This window comes from Heteronotia binoei, chromosome 4 (assembly GCF_032191835.1).
Source record: "Heteronotia binoei isolate CCM8104 ecotype False Entrance Well chromosome 4, APGP_CSIRO_Hbin_v1, whole genome shotgun sequence".
NCBI lineage: Eukaryota > Metazoa > Chordata > Lepidosauria > Squamata > Gekkonidae > Heteronotia > Heteronotia binoei.
The window spans coordinates 144,523,968-144,543,170 of NC_083226.1; the positions used below are offsets into that span (position 1 = coordinate 144,523,968).

At 44.8% G+C, this 19,203-nt stretch overlaps 1 protein-coding gene across 1 annotated transcript in view; it reads left to right on the top strand.

Moving 5' to 3' along the window:
- The first annotated feature begins 3,129 nt into the window (after positions 1–3,129).
- ELOVL7 (ELOVL fatty acid elongase 7) overlaps positions 3,130–19,203 on the top strand; it is a 90,929-nt gene continuing 74,855 nt past the window's right edge. The window contains exon 1 of the mRNA XM_060235948.1: positions 3,130–3,310. The gene's annotated coding sequence lies outside the window, so the exon portion shown is untranslated. The remainder of the gene's footprint in view (positions 3,311–19,203) is intronic.

Sequence of the window (19,203 nt, forward strand, 5' to 3'; positions counted from 1 at the left end):
AGCCATTACCATCTCAAGAGGCACCGCCAGCTGCAGCAATGGAGAGGATGAGAAGAACAAGTCGACCACCTGTTTGGATGAAGGACTATGTTATGAATTGACAAAGGGGGAGATGTGGTGTGTGTCCCTTGAAGAGGGTTATATATGTTAAGATAGGAAGTAGGGAGTGAACCTTGCAGCTGTAGTTTTATGTTGTGTGTGTTGACTGACTTGGAGATAATAAAACAAACTTGAAGACTGATGTGGAGGCTTATTTGAAGAGACATAAATATTATATAATTATTTTATTTTTAAGCAAGACACCATCCCAACGAAATTTCTGTATAAACTGAAGCAGAAGTTATCTGACAGCAAAGCAGGCCATCTGACAGCAATGCAGATTCTGTGAATTTAGGCAGATCATGAGAAGGAGGGTAGGAAAGGATAAGTTGGTGCTTCACTCTCATGACCCTTTCTTACATGCCCAGTGGCCCATAGCCACTTTAGGGTCAGAAAGATATTTCCCTCCAGGCCAGGAATCTTGGAGGCTTTTTAGCCTTCCACTGGGCATAGAGGAAGGGTCACTGGAGGAATGATGAAGAGGCAGTTGTGAATTGCCTGCATTGTGCAGGAGATTGGACTTGATGACATTTGAGGTCCCTTAAATCTCTACATTTCAATGCTTCATACAAGTGTTTATCACAATAAATATTAGTTTTTAAGGTGCCTCCCCTGCTTGGTTTGTGTGGCAACTAACATGCAGCGATCCCTCTTGAATTTATCCACAACCGTTTCAGTGCTGTGGGATTTATTTCCAAATAAATAATCAGGATTGCAGCTGTGCAACCTACTCATGTACCTGTTTACTCTGAAATTAGGCCCATAATGGCCATTGGGTTGGTTCCCAGGATTGCAACTTTAATGAGTGGATACAGGATTGCAACGTTAATGAGCTCTGGCACAAAGGTAACAACAACAATCCAGGAGCAGACAAGAAAGCCAAGGGGTAACAGATCACTGAAGTGGATCACTAAAGATGATCTTAAATATCTGAGAACCAAGACTCCAAGAGAAAGAAGGATTAGGGTAACCTCTTCATTTATTTTCCTTACTGCTTTCCTTCTGGTTGCATTCCATTCTAAAATAAGACATTTCCTCCAGACCACTACCACAACCCATCTTTTTCTTTGTTTTCCTCCCATGAAAGCATGTGTACCTTGCTCACGTTATACTATCAGTTTGTGTTAGCACACCATCCAGTTGCTTCTGACCCCATGAATTAATGATGTCCAAAATGTTCTGCCATTAACAGCTTTGCTCAGATCCTGCATGTCTTTTGTGACTGAGTCAATCTATCTCATATTCGGGTCTTCCTCTTTTCCTGTTGTGTTCAGCTTTTTGCTAGCATTATTGTCTTTTCCAGTGACTCTTGTCTTCTCATAATGTGACCAAAGTATGATAGCCCCAGTTTAGTCACCTACTCCAGCATTCTGTTCACACAGCAACTGATCAGCTACCTCTAGGAAGCCCACAAACAGGAAGGCTGCAACAGCATCATCATGCCTGCACTCTTCTGCAAAACAGACATAGTACCTCTGGTAATGGAGGCAGTAGGTAGATATCCATCATGATCAGTAGCTGTTGATAACCCAGTCTTCCATGATTTTGTCCACTCCCCTTTTAAGCCTTCCAGGTTGACAGCCATGACCACATCCTGTGGCAGTGAGTTCCACAAATGATGATGATGATATTGGATTTATATCCCACCCCCCAAGTTTGAATCTCAGAGCGGCTCACAATCTCCTTTATCTTCCTCCCCCACAACAGACACCCTGTGAGGTGGGTGGGGCTGAGAGGACTCTCAAAGTAGCTGCCCTTTCAAGGACAACCTCTGCCAGAGCTATGGCTGACCCAAGACCATTCCAGTAGGTGCAAGTGGAAGAGTGGGGAATCAAACCTGGTTCTCCCAGATAAGAGTCCACACACTTAACCACTACACCAAACTGGCTCTCATACAGTGTGTGAAGAAATACTTTTGTCTGTCCTGAATCTCCCACCCTTCAGCTTTGGTGAATGACCCTGAGTTATAGCATTATGGGAGAGGAAGAAAACTTCTCCTTGGCTGCTCTTTCCATACAATGTATAATGGTATAAGCTTTTACCATGTATCCCCGTGTGTGAGTTAAATGCTTTCAAGACTCTTCTGACTTTGGAGGGTGACACTATAAATTAACACCCTCCAAAATGTCCTACAGCCTTACTCAGGTCTGGCCTCTGAGTAAGTCCATCTCATGTTCTCCCCTCACTTGTCTCTTCCCCAAGCAAAACAGCCCTAAGCATTTTAGCCAATCCTCACAGGGCAGTGCTCTAGTCCAGTGGCTCCCAACCTTTTTGGCATCAGGAATTGATTTCATGGAAAACAGTTTTTCCATGGACGGGGGGGGGGGGAGTGCGGCACTGGGTTTTTTTGCTGCCCCCCCCACCCATGCCCTGTCCCTTCCCCCATGGGGGTCTTTAAATGGGGGGAGATTGGGGCTGCTTTTGCCACCTCCCTGTTAGGTGGCCAGGTGGCAGGCCAATCTGCCTCTCCCTCCCATTTAAAGACCACCCCCCCCACCCGAGGCTGCACTGCCTTTTCTGCCCACGTCCTGGGTGGGTGGGGACGGTGCAGCTCTTGCTGACATTAAATCTCATTTGCCATTTTACTGCCCATTCATTCTCCAGTGTGAAGATGGAGCTTTATACTCCAGCATTCCTTTTGAAACCTCCAGCAACATAACTTGGAAACACTAAAAACAAGACCATTAAAAGTCAGTCATGAAAACTGCAGATGCAAACCCTTAACAATAGCAAATTAAGGTCCGCTGCTAATATTAACACCGGAGCGTTCAATCTCCTCCAGTGAAACCTCGACCTCAGCGTTCTATCTACTCCAACCCCGCACGACCGACCCAGCTGGGTGCTATTCTTCTCCGCTTCTGCTGTCTCGGCAACGGCACCGCAAGCACCCCTCAGGTGAACTTTCTTTAGGCTAAGCCTGCGCAAGGGAAGCTCCACTCCCACCACCTGTTCTGCTTGCCGAGACAGAGCCAGGAAAAGAGTCACGTGGGACCGGGGGGGGCGGGAGGGGCAGAAGAGAAGTGACTCATTGCTGGCTCCGGCCAATCCCATGAGTGGATTCCGCCAGTGGCTAGCTGCGAGGGCGGGCGCAGCGCTGGGCTGTGCCGCGCGGGGAAACGGAGAGACCCGGAGACGCTTCCTTTCCCCTGGCGCACTCGCTCGCTGGCTGCTGGTACTTGCGGAGCGCTGGAGGGGCCCCGGCTCGGTGGAGGTGAGTAAGCGAGCGAGAGAGCGCCTTCGGTCTGGCTGCTGCTGCGGTTCCGTTGCTCTTTGGGGGACACTGCTGCGTGGTGCGCGCAGAGGCAGAAAGGAAAGGCAGGCGGGACCTGGGGAGCTGCACCAACTTCCCGGGAACTTTCCGCGCTGGGAAACGCCGGCGGAGGCGAGGAACCTGCTCAGCTGGGCGGCCGAGGAGCGCCGATGGCGGGGCAGGGCGCGGCGTGGCTGAGGGGATGGCGAGGAGGAGAAGGGCGCACGGCGTACCTAAGCGGGCAGGGGCCGGAGCCGTGTGAGGCGCTCCGTGAGGGGGTGCCTGGCGGCCCTGCGTGGAGGGAGGGAAAGGAGCGCGGGCGGTGCTGGTGCTCGCGAAGGTCCCAAGTGCGGTGCCTTCGGGGAGGCGTGGGGTGGCCTCGCCTGGAGCGCTCTTTGGAGCTGAGCGCGGCTTCGCTCTCCAGCGCCCCGGCCCAGCCCCCAGTGGCGCGCCCAGAGCAGCGAGGGGCTCTCTCGGCGCGGCCTCCTCGGGCACTGTTGGGTGGCGGCTCGGACGCTGGGCAGTTATCGGATTAAGCAGGCAGTGAGCGGGTCGAGGCCCAAGTGAAGGGACGCCAAGGTGTTTCCAGCCTGACCTACAAAACGGAAGCTGCCTTTGCCGCCTCGGCTCCCTAATGCCTGTCCCCGGTGGCTCCTGCGCTCCAAACCTCGGGCAGCCTCTCTTCGCGCCTTTCTAAGCCCCCCGCTAAGCGCCCCGTTCTACTTGTTCTTTAGCACGATGACATCGGCAGTCCAGTGGGATTTGCAACCGGTGTCATCCCGAAACTGGGTGGCAGGCAATTTGAAAGGTGCTGAAATCGTTCTGCTCGGGTTTTGTGTGCTGATCCGTTTTTGTTGGTACCTGCAAAAACAAGCCAGCGAGTGCTCCAGTGGAGCGGCATGTCTGATGGCAGTTGTGCAAGGACTGAGTGATGTTATCTGCTAGGAAACAGGTTGTTCATCTGCACAACCCAAATGATGTATGAAAGATAGACTGGTTGAGAGAGCTACCTGGTTGAATTATTTAACTCAGTCTTTGAATTGTACAACTCAGATGCCTTGTCAGCAGAACAGCAGGAGAAGGGGTTGAAAGCACATTCTTCAGCTGCGGGATACTTTGATTAGGAAAAAAAGGGAGGATGAAAACTATTTTGCAAGCCTGTCCGTATTTTAGTGTTTAGTATTAGCTGATATGAAATAAATAATCTGTAAGTAGAAATATTACAAAATTTTAATTCATGTACCCCACCCTTTCCCCTTCCCTTCTACCCCCATTCCTATGTTTCCTGAAAATCCTGTTTAAAACGTATTAACTGATATGTCCTGAGTAGCCAGGCAGTTGTAGATTGTACATTTTTGAAGCAAGCTTGAAAGCATTCCTCTAACATTTGTCAAGCATTGCCTGTTGACTAAAAACTGAACAACTCAGGGCCTGGTTGAATACCTAGAAGCATCAATCAAATTACTTAACTATAACAACTGTAGTAACACAGTATTCTCCAGGACTACTGACCAGCTGGCTGCTGTATTCCCCCCCCTCCCCTTTCTGGTCCTCATAGCTCCCTTTTACCTCTCTTGTAGTGTAAAGGATGGTGCACAACTCATTCTGAGCCTGCCTGCCTCCCTGCTGGGATTTTCTGCCCTCTTTTTCTGAGCAGTGACCCATTTTCTGGTTAAATTCTAATTTTAGTTGATTGGACATAATTATTCCCAAAGACTTCAGCATCCAGTGTGGTCTAGAAAAATTGAGATATCGGACCTGTAAAACCTGCTTTCAGATCTGGTCACCTATAAAATTATTGATTTTGGGCAGACCAGTTCCCAAATAAAGTAGGAGTAGCAGCTGTTCTTCCCACCAAGATGCTGTAAAGACTATGAAGACTTGGTTGCATGGGCCAATAGGTGAAGAAGCATTTCACACAGCACACCATAATGACCCTGGTCTGCACAGATCATGGGAGTGAGAGCTGATAATGTGTTCCGAGTATAGCAATACATATCCTTTTTCATCTTTGTTTCATTTACACTTCAGAGTATTTCACCAAGACAATGATATTTATCTAGAACCAGGGCTCCTCTTCATATTGCAGGGATGTCAAGAAAAAAGGATTTCACAGGTAGGTTGGCATCTGAATAGGCCAACTTAGTCTGAGATCATCATAACTCGGAAGCTAGCTAAGCTGGGTCACCCATGGTTATTTCTTGGATGGGAGACCACCAAGGGACTGGAGGGAAATCAATGGCAGACCTCCACTGTCTTTGCTCTTCTCTTGTCTTGAATGGATGGAGTCACTGTTAGTTGGTTCCAACTCAATGACATATTTTTTTCCCCTTCCTGCAATTTGCCAGACTTCTGTACTTTAACTGAGCAGGCATTTCCCCCCCAGGGCAAATGAGTTTGACAACTCTTGGAATCTGGAGGGAGAGTGTAGGGTGGGGTTACCTTGGGCTGTAGCATGTTGTTTGACTTGCTTCATAGGCCTTTTCTGCCAGAGTTAATGGTCTTCTTTCAGTAGATCAATGGGAACAAGGTGGGCTAACCTGTTGCTTTGGAAGAGGGCTGGGCTAGAAAGGCATCTAGTTTCATCTGACACTGACATGTTGTGGGTGAAGGAAGAGAAGCAGTGCAGACAAAACCTTGAGCATCACTCACAAGTAGTGCTAGAAATTATGGGTTTCTTGTTACATTTATGTAATTAGCATCTTACCTTGTGTACAGCTGTATGTGGATCAGCTACTCCCTATCCCAGCTTCAAAGATACCTTTTGAATATCTACCAGCCCTGCATCTGTTAAAGCTAAAGTTCCTGCTGTTTTCTAGTAGTGTATCAAAGAAGAGTTCTTTTCCCCTAAGCTTTTTTCCAATCTTTAGCTGTATAAAGCTGTACATGCTTATGCAACTTTAAAAAACAAAAATAAACTGCATATGGGAATAAATCTCTTTTAGAATAGGGTTGTACAACATTCAAGGGGCTTTCCTTTTACACATCTCTAGTTTAGAATTTATGGAATATTTTTGCTGAATAATCTGTGAAAACAGTTGGGATGGGATACCATTCTGAGATGGTGCGATCAAATAAGCCTTGACAAATAGGCCATGTTTAACTCTGCACATGTTCCTTTTCTATTGCCTACCTTCAGCTCCTGGTAAATAGCTTCCTGATTCATGACTTGCTCTTAGAGTCATAGTAAAATAGGTTCTGCCCACTTTGTAAATAATACCATTCCCAGTTAAGTAACTTATCTAGACTTTGAGATTTGATGCTTGAGTGGTGGTGATGGTGGAGTAAAGACAGAGGACACCTTTAATGAATCCGTTCAATTCTTGGCCATCCCATCAATCAACAGATACCACACTCACAGCTCTGTTTCTACTGGGGATGTACAAATTGCTCATATTCTGGAATCATTGAGATCCAGTTTTATGAGGGCTTTTGTTGAACAAGCAGAAAAATTCTTGGGAATCTTATTCCCTTCAGTTCAGACAATTATGGTAAGTTTATCAGCTTTTGAAATGGCAATGTCTGGGGTACAAAGAAGTGGAGAAAACCCTGCAGGAGGTGGTAAGAAGGCACTTAGATAGGATAGTAAGGTGAGCACCTTCTCTCCTGTTAAGTTTCTTTCCTTGTCTGTCTCCAGATTGCTACTGTTAGGACAATATCCTTTGAAGTTCCACACTTAGTTTCTCTTTCTCAACTAATGATATAGTTAGGACAATATCTCTGTCTCTTGTTACCTATAAAATAAATTCATAAATTAATTCATACTGTAAAGTATGTTAGTTTCGAAATGAACCTTTATCTGCACATTAATCAGGTTGTGTGCCTTTGCTGTGTTGATTACTCTGCCAGTACCAACAACCTCTTTCTTTTTGGAGAACTAAGTCAGTTCTCAGGTGAACGGTACTTTGTTCTGTTTCTGTTATCGACAAGCAAAACCCAAACTCTGTAGTGAAAACTTTCCATTTAGTGAGAATAGTGTTTCTGGCATCCAGAGGGAGAAGCATTCTGAAGCTAGGCTACCCAATAGTCTCTTCCCCTCACAAAAGAACTATCAGCTGAGATGCCAGATGGGTGTCAGAGGGCAGCAGTGAATTATTCCTTTTTGCTAGTCAAAACTCTGTTAGGCCAGTGAAATATCTGGCCCAGTTTGTTTCCTCTCCACACTGTGATAAAATAAACATTTGAAGGCCTTGTTTAATTCTGGATTTAAGGCTATTTTCCTGTCATCCCCTTAATTCCAATCTGACGTTCAGGAAAGCGTTCATTCTGGACTTTCACAAAGCAGAAACCAGCTGGTCCTCATAATCTTTTTGTCTGTAAGAAATTCTAGGCCCTTCAACTCAAATAGAATTCATTCTTTGTGTTGTTTGATGCCCACTTGAGTTGGATTCTGCCCTTTTCAGCCAACAAGAATGGCTATTGCCCACCCTGGGGCCAGAATTCTTCTGGATTCTGTCACTGCCCAGACAGAAAAGCAATTTTTAAAGCAGTTAATAAGGCCACTGCAAATTGTAATCTCTGAGGCAACTAAGGTACTTGGGAAGGGAGTCTGTGACAGTAGGCTTGGCTGAAGAGAAGTTCTGTCTGGGGTCATAACATGAATGGACCTGGACTGAGTAAATAAGCTAGCACAGAGCTGGAGCCTATAGAGAAACTTGGAGTTGGTGGAGCCTTCTAAAACATTAGCTATGGTGGCTCATTACAGTCGTAAAGGGCCTGGCCCCATCATGTAAGCCCTGCTGTGAGCCATCTTCCATGGTATTAAATTATGATGTGCATTGGAAACATTCATGTTCAGAGTGCTTTTTAATGCCGCATGTGAAAACTGCTGGAGGGTTTTTGGAAGTGAGTGTTTCAACAACATGTTCGTTAGCCCCGGAAACTGTTTGAAATGACCAGGTGTTGTTGCATCTTCCAGGCTGTAATTGTTCACACACAACTGGGAATAACCTCAGTAAAGGCATATTAAAGCCTAAATATGAGTGGATATATCTGAACTGGGCAAAAACAAAAGTAGATGTGTTGGTTGGCTCATGGCAGAATCCAGAAACAAAAAAAGCTGAAAAATACCTTTAAGACCCATGAAAAATATATGGCTTTTGTTTTGTAATAAAACAAATAAATGCAATAAAATTAAGTAGATCTGAGCCTAGCTAATATCTGGATGGGAGACTATTTTCAAATCACCAGTTTGCCACTCTCAAGAGGGGGGAGATACCCATAAGCTCCAGTTGAAGTATGTCAAGGGCAGATGCTCCAGGAAGATCTGTGGCATAGTGAGTCCCTGGGAATGTTATTTTAAAAGATTGCGGAGAGCAGCGTTTGTTAGGCTTATGCCCGGGCAACTTCCAGTCTGAGTGGAGAGCAACTTCCAGTCTGAGTGGGCAGTGCTGGACTCAATGGATCAGTTGGTGGGTTGGTAGAGGGCCACGTCATATGTCAGGGAGGAGTAGAACATATTGCCTTAGGAATGAGGAGAAAGAAGTATGGCTAGCCTAGAACTTTCTAGTCCTTTCCCGCCTTAAAAGGATCAATAAATTTACATTGGGTTGAGTCTGAACTACTACCCATAGAAGGATTTTTGCCATATTCCTCTGTGTACGTGACTCCTGGAAAACAAATTTCCTAGACTCACCCAGCCCATGTTGGGCTGCTGCACTAGTGATGGGGAAGGTGGTGTAACCCCTGCTTTCCTGCCACTTCCCACCTTCCAGCTGCAGCCCCATTATCCATATAGCTAATAATCCTCATAAGTCCTGCAGCCCTGGGAATCTACTTACTAACATCAGGAAGGATTCCTGGGTAGAGCAGAGCATGACAAAGATGTGCACTTGTAGTGGTGGCAGGGAGAATCCAATCCGTTATAGTTCAACCTTATTTAATTTGGGTAGCTTTAAACTTGTGCATTGATAATCACGTTCTTCAGGATATAAATTGCCTCCATTCATGCATGTTTAGTGTTGAGTCATTTTCTAGACTATTTGTTCTTCTCTCATATGCTTACATTTGACAGTGTGGGAGCAGTGTGCCAAAACTGAAAAGCTAAAGTGAGAAGCTGTGGACTACTCAGGAGCCAACATTTCAGCAATTCCTCATACCAGCATTAACCCTGTAGTTCAGAGCTGGCATGGAGAGGTGGGGGTTGGGCGGGCTCCTACGCGATGTGGGGTTTGCATGTTACTTCTGGTATTATTGTCTTGTTGCTACCATAATGCGTTTTTGATCATCTAATTTATTTTCTGGTGTGTGTTTTAGTGCTATTAAATTTATAATTTATATAAAAACATGCGACAGGGACCGCTTTACAGGTGTGCTTGCCACAAGGATAGGGTAAAATCACTTATCTTCATAGTCTGTGTTCATACAACTGTGCTTGCCTGTGCTTGCTTATGGCAGGAAGGTAAATTTGATGACAGATTTTAACCATGTTTACATGAAGTATAATATGCATAGTGTGCAGTTTCCACAGAGTGGACCATAGTTTTCTGTTGTATATGTGTGTGTGCATGTGTTTCTACAGTCCTGCTGTATTACATTGGTATGCAAAATTATAAAGAACAATATTTTCATAGAATCATCTAGTTCAGCCCCCTACTCAGTGCAGAATCAGTCTAAAGTGTCCCTGACAGTTGTTTGTCCAGTCAATGCTTGAAGAAGCCAGTGAGGAGGAGCTCACCAAGTCGCCAGAAAGTTAATTCCACTGCTGAACTACTCTAATATTAAATACCCCCCAATGGTACCTTTTCACCTGTAATTTAAACCCATTGTTGCAAGTCCTATCCTTCTCTGCCAACAGGAACAGCTCCCTGCCCTTCTTTAAGTGACAGCCTTTTCAATACTTAAAAATATTAGTCAAGTTCCTCTCAACGTCCTCTGCTCTAGATGGAAGTTTCCCAAGCCCTTCAGCTGCTCCATTCTGTCCACATCCTTTTTGAGGTGAGACCACCAGAACTGCACACAGTACTCCAGGTTCAGCCTGATCAATGCAGTGTACAGCAGGATTATCTTCGTGGACCGTACACTGAGCATGAGTCAGCAGTGTGATGCAGTGGCTAAAAAGGCCAATTCAATTTTGGGCTGTATCAATTATAGAAGTATAGCGTCTAGATCATGTGAAGTGACAGTATCGCTTTACTCTGCTCTGGTTAGACCTCACCTTGAGTATTGTGTTCAGTTTTGGGCACCACAATTTAAGACTGATACAAACAAACTGAATCAAAGAGGGAAATGAAGTTGGTCTGACAGGACCTGTTGGGGACAAATCTATGCTGACTTGCTGGATCATCAAGATGTCCTTCAGATGCCCTCAGATTTTACCACTTTAAAATCTGCTCCAGTACCTTCTCTGGGACAGCAGTCAAACTGACTGGTCTGGCATAGCTGCTGTGGTCTGGTGCTAGGTTGGAAAGACTGACAGGATCCTCGGCAGAGACACGCACTGGCTGAGCTTAGCATGAGCACAGAGATGGATGGCTCAGAGCGCTGAGTCCATCTGACACCACCAATACTGCCTCTAAGCTGCGGAGTCTTGTGAGCTAATGGCATTAAAGTTATGAACTACTGCTTAAATTAGTTTGCTCTGGGGCCATTGTTCCTGAGCTAAGACAAAAATGTGTGAGCTGGAGGCTAAGAAACTGAGCTAGCTCACACTAACTCAGAGGGAACAGTGGACACCACCTTAGCCAGGGAGATGTGTTCATAGATCCCAAAGAGAGAGGTTGTGGGACCTCAGTCAAGGACCCAGTAGCAAAACCCCCCTGCTCAGCATGAGCCGAAGGGCAGGTGCCTCAGAGGCACAGCCCAGCACTAAATGCAATCCCAGCTAGGGAGAAGTTTTCAGAAATCATAAGTATGAAGGGTGTGTGTGTTCTGGCAAAGCAAGCAGCAGCTAAGCTCCTCTGCCTTGCATGAGCAGAGAGACAGGTGGCTCAAAGCCCTGAATCTGCTCCATCTCACACAATCCCAGCCAAACAGAGCTAGTAGTCACACAGTAATGCCCAATGGGGAGGGTGTCCTCAGCCGAGGAACCAGAGAAGCAAAGCTCCTCTGTTCAGTGTGAGCAGATGGACAGTTGCCTCAGAGCCCTGAGTATAAGAATCAAACACCCTCAGCCCCACTGTTCACAGGAGGAATGACTTCCTTCTTCCTTCCCTCTCCATCTCTCTGCCTCTAACGTGTGGTGTGCCTACTGCTGACAGAAAACAGTGGCTGTGTGTGAACTGAGGGTATGTCTCAATCACTTCCATAGATCAGAATGGAAGATCTCTCACTGGTGGCCAGTGCTGCCTGTTGAACTTTGGATATTGCCAGTGTTGATGTTTCCAGGGCCGCAGAAGTCCATTCCAGCCCCCATTGTTTTGATGGTGGTAACGGATTAGTGCCACTGACATGCTGCACCACAAGATGCATGAACCTCTAAAAACCATATGAAGAGTCGTGCAAGGTCACTGAGGTGAGATTGCACAGACCTTGGTTCATGACCCAGGTGTTTTTAGCTGTGAATGTAGGGTTGTGGGGTGGTCAGGTTCGTGGGCCCATCCTTAGTCAGCATATTCTAGTCAGCATATTGTGGGGTGCATGCAAGCCCCCAGTTCAGAGATCAGCAATATGCATGCACAAAAGAACAAAACCAGTTCCTTCTGTTTATATTGCTTAAAAAAAATCTGAAATGCCTCTAGAAAGCTTGACAGGTAACATGAGATAGAAGTGACTGGATTTTTCAGAGTTTGAGTGGTTCTGCTAGAATATTTCCCTGGTGTTGGTGGGGAGATGCTTGGTGCAGTCTAGTCTTTATTAGCTAAGAATGACTGCTAAAATGTTAAAAATATAAGATCCTCAATGGTTTTCAGTAGCTTGCTCTCATTTAACTTGTGCTTTAGAAAGTAAAGTGACTGTTCAGACTGGGGGAAAATTGCTTTGTGCTTGACTGTCTCTGCTGGGAATGAAGTCATTTAGAAGGGGGCTACTCCCCCTACCCTGACATGTTACCAGATTTGTTCTGTCCTACAAACAGAACATGGACAAGGAAGAGCACCAGAAATGAAGCCATTAGCTAATCTGTGCAGAGTAAAATCCTGTGAGTAGCATTCATAATAACATTGACAACTGTAACTTCTGGACTACAAGCAGATTTGGATACCAAATTTAATGTAATATTAAATTCTTAAACAGTGTATCATAGATAGTTGTGAGCTATCAGTTGTTTGCCAGCTGCTGCAGTATAGCTCATGAATCTCCTAGAATAACCTGGAAAAGACAGCAAAAAGATCTCTTCTAGCCTTCAATGAGAAAGTGGACTATAAAAACTACCTTTAACTTTTTCTCTCTGCCTCAGTATAGGTTCTCGGTATACAGAGCACGAGTCTCTTTCTAGTATTGAGTGAGTTTGCAATTGCAGGGTTGCTTGAGCAAAACTATGTAATTTGTACTTTTAAATTTTGTAAATATGACAAAGAGTACAATTTTACATTCTGACAAAGCTATAAATGATGTATTGTGCATTCTTAAACCAGTAAAATGCAATTAGGTTTGATAGGAGGACAATATATTTCAACCCTCTCCTAATTTCTGCGTGTTTCTGAAGGGGTAAAGGGCTGCTTCCCCCCTCCCCCCAAAATCTTCAAAACTTCAGTGAAATCTACAGCTGTAGGACAGATCCTGATGTTACTTATCAGGTAGCTAGATTTGGGTGGTATGCTGTAGGGATAAGAAAATCTTTATTAGCTCAAGTAGTAGAATTTTAACATTTTATTCCTTTAATATGCCCATAAAATTTATTTTATTGTATCCTGATGGTTTGTATATTGTTTATTGCCCTGCGTGGCAATTTATCCATGGGTATTTAAATTATGGTCTTTGACTGTAATAAAGTCAAAATGAACTAGGAAACAGGATATCTGTATTCCATCTTCATAAAGGAAAAAAAAAACTTGCGTGACTTCAGCATTAATAGCTTGTGGAGGAATAAACAGGTCAATACTTTAGAAGTTTTAAAACTAGATTACAAGTCACTTTTTCTACTTGGTACATAAAAAAGGTATCAGGAAAAGTGGAGTTATAACATTATAAAATATGCAAGCTTGTGCATATAACCTTTAAGTAGGTTTGCTTTTGTTCGTCATGAGGAGAGTTAATGAATGAAGTAGGTGACCAGCATCCTGATTTTTTAGAGATAATGCTGAGCAGCCTCTGGCTTCACAAGGCATAGTATAAGAACATAAGAGAAGCCATGTTGGATCAGGCCAGTGGCCCATCCAGTCCAACACTCTGTCACACAGTGGCCAAAAAAACCCAAAACCAAGTGCCATCAGGAGGTTCACAAGTGGGTCTAGAAGCCCTTCCACTTTGGCCCCCCCCCACCCAAGCACCAGGAATACAGAACATCACCGCCCCAGACAGTTCCAACAGTATGCTGTGGCTAATAGCCACTGATGGACCTCTGCTCCATATTTTTATCCAATCCCCTCTTGAAGCTGGTTATGCTTGTAGCCGCCACCACCTCCTGTGGCAGTGAATTCCACATGTTAATCACCCTTTGGGTGAAGAAGTACTCCCTTTTATCTGTTTTAACCTGACTGCTCAGCAATTTCATTGAATGCCCACGAGTTCTTGTATTGTGAGAAAGGACTACTTTCTCTACTTCATCCCATGCATGATCTTATAAACCTCTATATGTCACCCCGCAGTCAACATTTCTCCAAGCTAAAGAGCCCCAAGCGTTTTAACTTTCCTTCATAGGGAAAATGTTCTGAACCTTTAATCATTCTAGTTGCCCTTTTCTGCACTTTTTCCAATGCTATAATACCCTTTTTGAGATGCAGTGACCAGAATTGTACACAGTATTCCAAATGAGACCGCACCATCGATTTATACAGGGGCATTATGATACTGGTTGATTTGTTTTCAATTCCCTTCCTAATAATTCCCAGCATGGCGTTGACCTTTTTTATTGCAATCGCACACTGTCTTGACATTTTCAGTGAGTTATCTACCACGACCCCAAGATCTCTCTCTTGGTCAGTCTCTGCCAGTTCACAACCCATCAACTTGTATTTGTAGCTGGAATTCTTGGCCCCAATATGCATTACTTTGCACTTGGCCACATTGAACCTCATCTGCCACGTTGACACCCACTCACCCAGCCTCAACAGATCCCTTTCGAGTGCCTCACAATCCTCTCTGGTTCTCACCACCCTGAGCAATTTAGTGTCATCTGCAAACTTGGCCACTTCACTGCTTACTCCCAACTCCAGATCATTAATGAACAAGTTAAAGAGCATGGGACCCAGTACTGAGCCCTGCAGCGCCCCTCTGCTTACCATCCTCCACTGTGAACACTGCTCATTTATACTCACTCTCTGCTTCCTATTAATTAGTCGGGTTTTGATCCACAAGAGGACCTCTCCTTTTACTCCATGACTCTTGAGCTTACTAAGGAGTCTTTGATGAGGAACTTTATCAAAAGCTTTCTGGAAGTCAAGGTAAACAACATCTATTGGGTCCCCTTTTTCCACATGTTTGTTCACCCCCTCAGAGAACTGTAACAGGTTAGTGAGGCAAGATCTTCCCTTACAGAACCCATGCCGAGTCTTCCTCAATAACTTGTGTTCATCAATGTGCCTACTCATTCTGTCCTTGATAATGGTTTCTACCAACTTTCCCGGTACTGAAGTCAGACTGACTGGCCTGTAATTTCCCGGATCTCCTCTGGAACCCTTTTTAAAGATGGGAGTGACATTTGCTACCTTTCAGTCCTCATTGAACGGAGGCAGATTTCAATGAAAGAGTACATATTTTTGTCAGGAGATCCACAAGTTCACCTTTGAGTTTTTTCAGAACTGTTGGATGTATGCCATCCAGACCTGGTGACTTATTAGTTTTTAATTCGTCAGTCAGTTGTAGGACCTCCTCTCTTGTCACCTCAATCTGACTCAGGTCTTTCAACACCCCTTCCAAAATTAGCAATTCTGGAGCAGGCAAACACTTCTCATCTAACATAGTGAAGACGGAGGCCAAAAATGCATTCAGCTTCTCAGCCATTTCTCTATCTTCCTTCAGTAATCCTTTGACCCCTTGGTCATCCAAGGGCCCCACTGCCTCCCTGGCTGGTTTCCTGCTTCTAATATATTTGAAGAAATTTTTATTGTTGGTCTTTATGTTTTTTACAATATGCTCTTCATAGTCCCTTTTTGCTTGCCTGATCACCGTCTTGCATTTGATTTGCCATTTTATTTGTGTTCCCTTTTATTTATCTCACTTGGACTAGCTTTGCACTGCTTAAAGAAATCCATCTTACCTTTTACAGCTTCCATTACTTTTTAACAATGCAGGCCTTTTCTTATACCTGTTTGTGCCTTTCCTAACTTGTGGTATATATTTTATCTGAGCTTCTAGGATTGTAGTTTTAAATAGCCTCCAAACTTCCCCAAGGGTTTTGACTGTATTTACCTTTCCTTTCAGTTTCCTCTTCACATGCCTCCTCATCTCAGAGAATTTGGTCACTGCTCCCAAGCGGTGCTATCACTTTTACATCTCTCACCAAGTCTTGGGCATTACTTAGGACCAAATCCAGGATTGCCCCACCCCTGGTAGGTTCTGTGACCATCTGCTCCATAGCACAGTCATTGAGAGTGTCTAGAAACTCAATCTCTTTCTCTCGACCTGAACACATATTGACCCAATCAATCTGCGGGTAGTTAAAATCACCTATTACAACACAGTTTTTACGTTTAGCCGCTATCTTTAATCCTTCCATCATATTATAATCGTCCTCTATCTTTTGATTTGGTGGGTGATAACAAACTCCCATAGTTAAATTTCCTTTTGGTCCCTCTATTTCAACCCAAAGCATTTCTAGAAGGGAATCTAATTCTCTGACCTCAGTCTTACTGGACTGTATACCCTCTCTGACATACAGAGCCACCCCATCTCCAACCCTTTCCTCCCTATCCTTCCGATATAACTTATATCCAGGAATCACCGTGTCCCACTGATTCTCCTAATTCCACCAAGTTTCTGAAATTCCCACAGTGTCTGTTTTCCCCCAACACTAAACATTCCAACTCACCAATTTTACTTTGAACACTTCTAGCATTTGTATACAAACATCTATAATTTCCCAGGCAAGTTAGGCCTGCAACCTTCCTCCTGCCTCGAGACTTTGGCAGACACTCCATACTGTTTGTCACCATCTCAGTGGACAACTCTGATCCATTACCCGGTAGAAAAGTAACAGCTAACCCTTCATCTCTTTGAGATGAGTCCTCCCGAACCAGAGACATTTCATCTCCTGTCGGCTTTCCCCAAGATTTAGTTTAAATACTGCTCTGCCACCTTTTTGATTTTAAGTGCTAGCAGCCTGGTTCCCCTGGGGACAAGTGGAGACCGTCTCTTTTGTACAACTCCCGCTTGTTCCAGAAAGCATACCAATGCCTAACAGACTTAAACCCTCCCTACACCATCGTCTCATCCACATATTGAAACTTCTGATTTGTGCCTGTCTCTCCAGCCCTGCACGTGGAACAGGTAGCACTTCTGAGAAGGCTACCTTGGAGGTCCTGGCCTTAAGTCTCCCGCCTAGCAGCCTAAATTTTTCCTCCAGGACCTCACGACTGCATTTCCCCACATTGTTGGCGCCAACATGCACCACGACCACTGGCTCTTCCCCAGCACTGTCTGTCAGCCTGTCCACAACACGCGTAATGTCCACTACCTTCGCACCAGGCAGGCGAGTCACCATACGGTCAGTACGCGGTTTTGCCACCCAGCTGTCTACTTGCCTAAGGATTGAATCGCCAACTACCAAGACTCCCCCTCTCTCCCTGCCCAGGGATGGTTCCTTGGCGCGAAAGGATACCCGCTCACCAACTGAAGAAGAGGTCCCTTCTGCGGGCGCATTTTCCTTATTCTCAGCATGGTGCCCTGTTCCCTCTCGACCCTCATGCTCCCTGGCAGCAACAGGGCTGCCATATTCAGAGTGGGGCTCATCTAATATGTCTCCGAGAGTCTTCTCAGAGTGCCTGAGTGTCTCTGCTTCTCCAGGTCAGTCACTTCGGCCTCAAGGGTACTAACTCATCTCTGAGGACCAGGAGCTCCTTGCATTGAGCACACACCCAAGTCTTCTGTCCTGTGGGCAGATAGTCATACATGTGACACTCAGTGCAAAACACTGGAAAGCCCCACCCCCCTGCTGGCATTCTACCTTCATGATAGCTTTTTAAAAATATACAGTCCCCTTTTAAATCCTGTTTGTTTATGTGACTTTCATTCTGGAGGGTCTACTTACCTTATCGGGAACACAAGGAAAGCCTGACACTTATCTTATTGGAAACACAAGGAAAGCCTGACACTTCAGTACCTGTCTTTCCAACCATAAGGGCTAGAAACTTGGTATTGTTAAAGGATGTGACTATCAAGATGCTAAGTCATGTTGGTGTGGCCTTTTTTGTTTTTCTGGTTGTGTGGACAAACACAGCAGAGTACTGTTAAGTGATTTAAATACTGTGTTTGTATTCCTGAAATCAGCTCTGGGTTGCTGGTGTTTTGCTTGCTTTGATGAGCTATAGGCAGATCATTCCAGAACTCTCCCAACTGCTTCTAAGCCTGCACAGGTTTTTCAAAATGTACCATGTCCTTTAGCTTTCAATGTGGTCCTGGGTTTGTTTACTTGAAAGTAATATTTCAGTAAAATAAGTGTGGATGGAATGCAACCTTTGTGGTTCTAGGCATGCAGCTTGAGGATTGCATTCCTTGGAATCTGTGATAATTGCAAATTTTTAGGAAGTCACTCCTGAAAAGAAGTTATTTGCTGTTTCCTGTGAATCATAAATGCCTTTAGAAGAGAACTTTGAATGGCAGCTGTAAAATCAGGATACTTCATCTTCCTTTTCTAGGTCCAGCTCAGGGATTCAGCTTTGGAACAGAGTGTTCTTTAAAGCAGCAGTCCCCAACCTTTTGGGCACCAGGGACTGGTTTTGTGGAAGACAATTTTCCCACAGACTGGGGGGTGGGGGGGCGCGATGATACATTTGTGCACTTTATTTCTATTAGTTTGGTGTGGTGGTTATGTGTGCGGACCCTTATCTGGGAGAACCAGGTTTGATTCCCCACTCCTGCACTTGCAGCTGCTGGAATGGCGTCGGGTCAGCCATAGCTCTCACAGAGTTGTCCTTGAAAGGGCAGCTTCTGGTGAGAGATCTCTCAGCCTAACCTGCTTCACAGGCTGTCTGTTGTGGGGGAGGAAGGTAAAGGGGATTGTGAGACTCTGAAATTTGGAGTGGAGGGCAGGATATAAATCCAAATTATTACTACTACTGCATTGTAATATATAATGAAATAATTATACAACTCATGACCCGGTTGCTAACATGCCACGGACCAGTACCAGTCCACGGCCCAGGGGTTGGGGACCCCTGCTTTAAAGCATCATTCATCACTCCTTTGCTGAGCCAATGAACGTGCCATCCAAGTAAATTGCTCTTCATCTTTTGCTGATGCTTCTCTTGATGCATTTCTTAATGCATTCTTTAATTGTCTTCTCTGATGTTGGGAATAGAAATGCTTGCAGGCTTTCTTCTGAGAAGTGATACTTATACTTGGCTTGGTGCTTTTTTCAGGTATTTGCTTTTATTACGTTGTTCTTAAATTGTTCTTATCAAATGATGGAGCCAAACAGGTCTAGTCAGTGGTACTGTCAAGGCACTTAGCATGGAAGACAAGATTATGGATTCTAACCACATCTTCAGAAGGATGACAGTGTGTAATGGAAAATGTTCAGCACTAATTCTGCATAGTTTTTACAAGATGCCAGGAGATCATTTGTGAAGTTAAATCCAAACCAGAACAAAGCAATTACA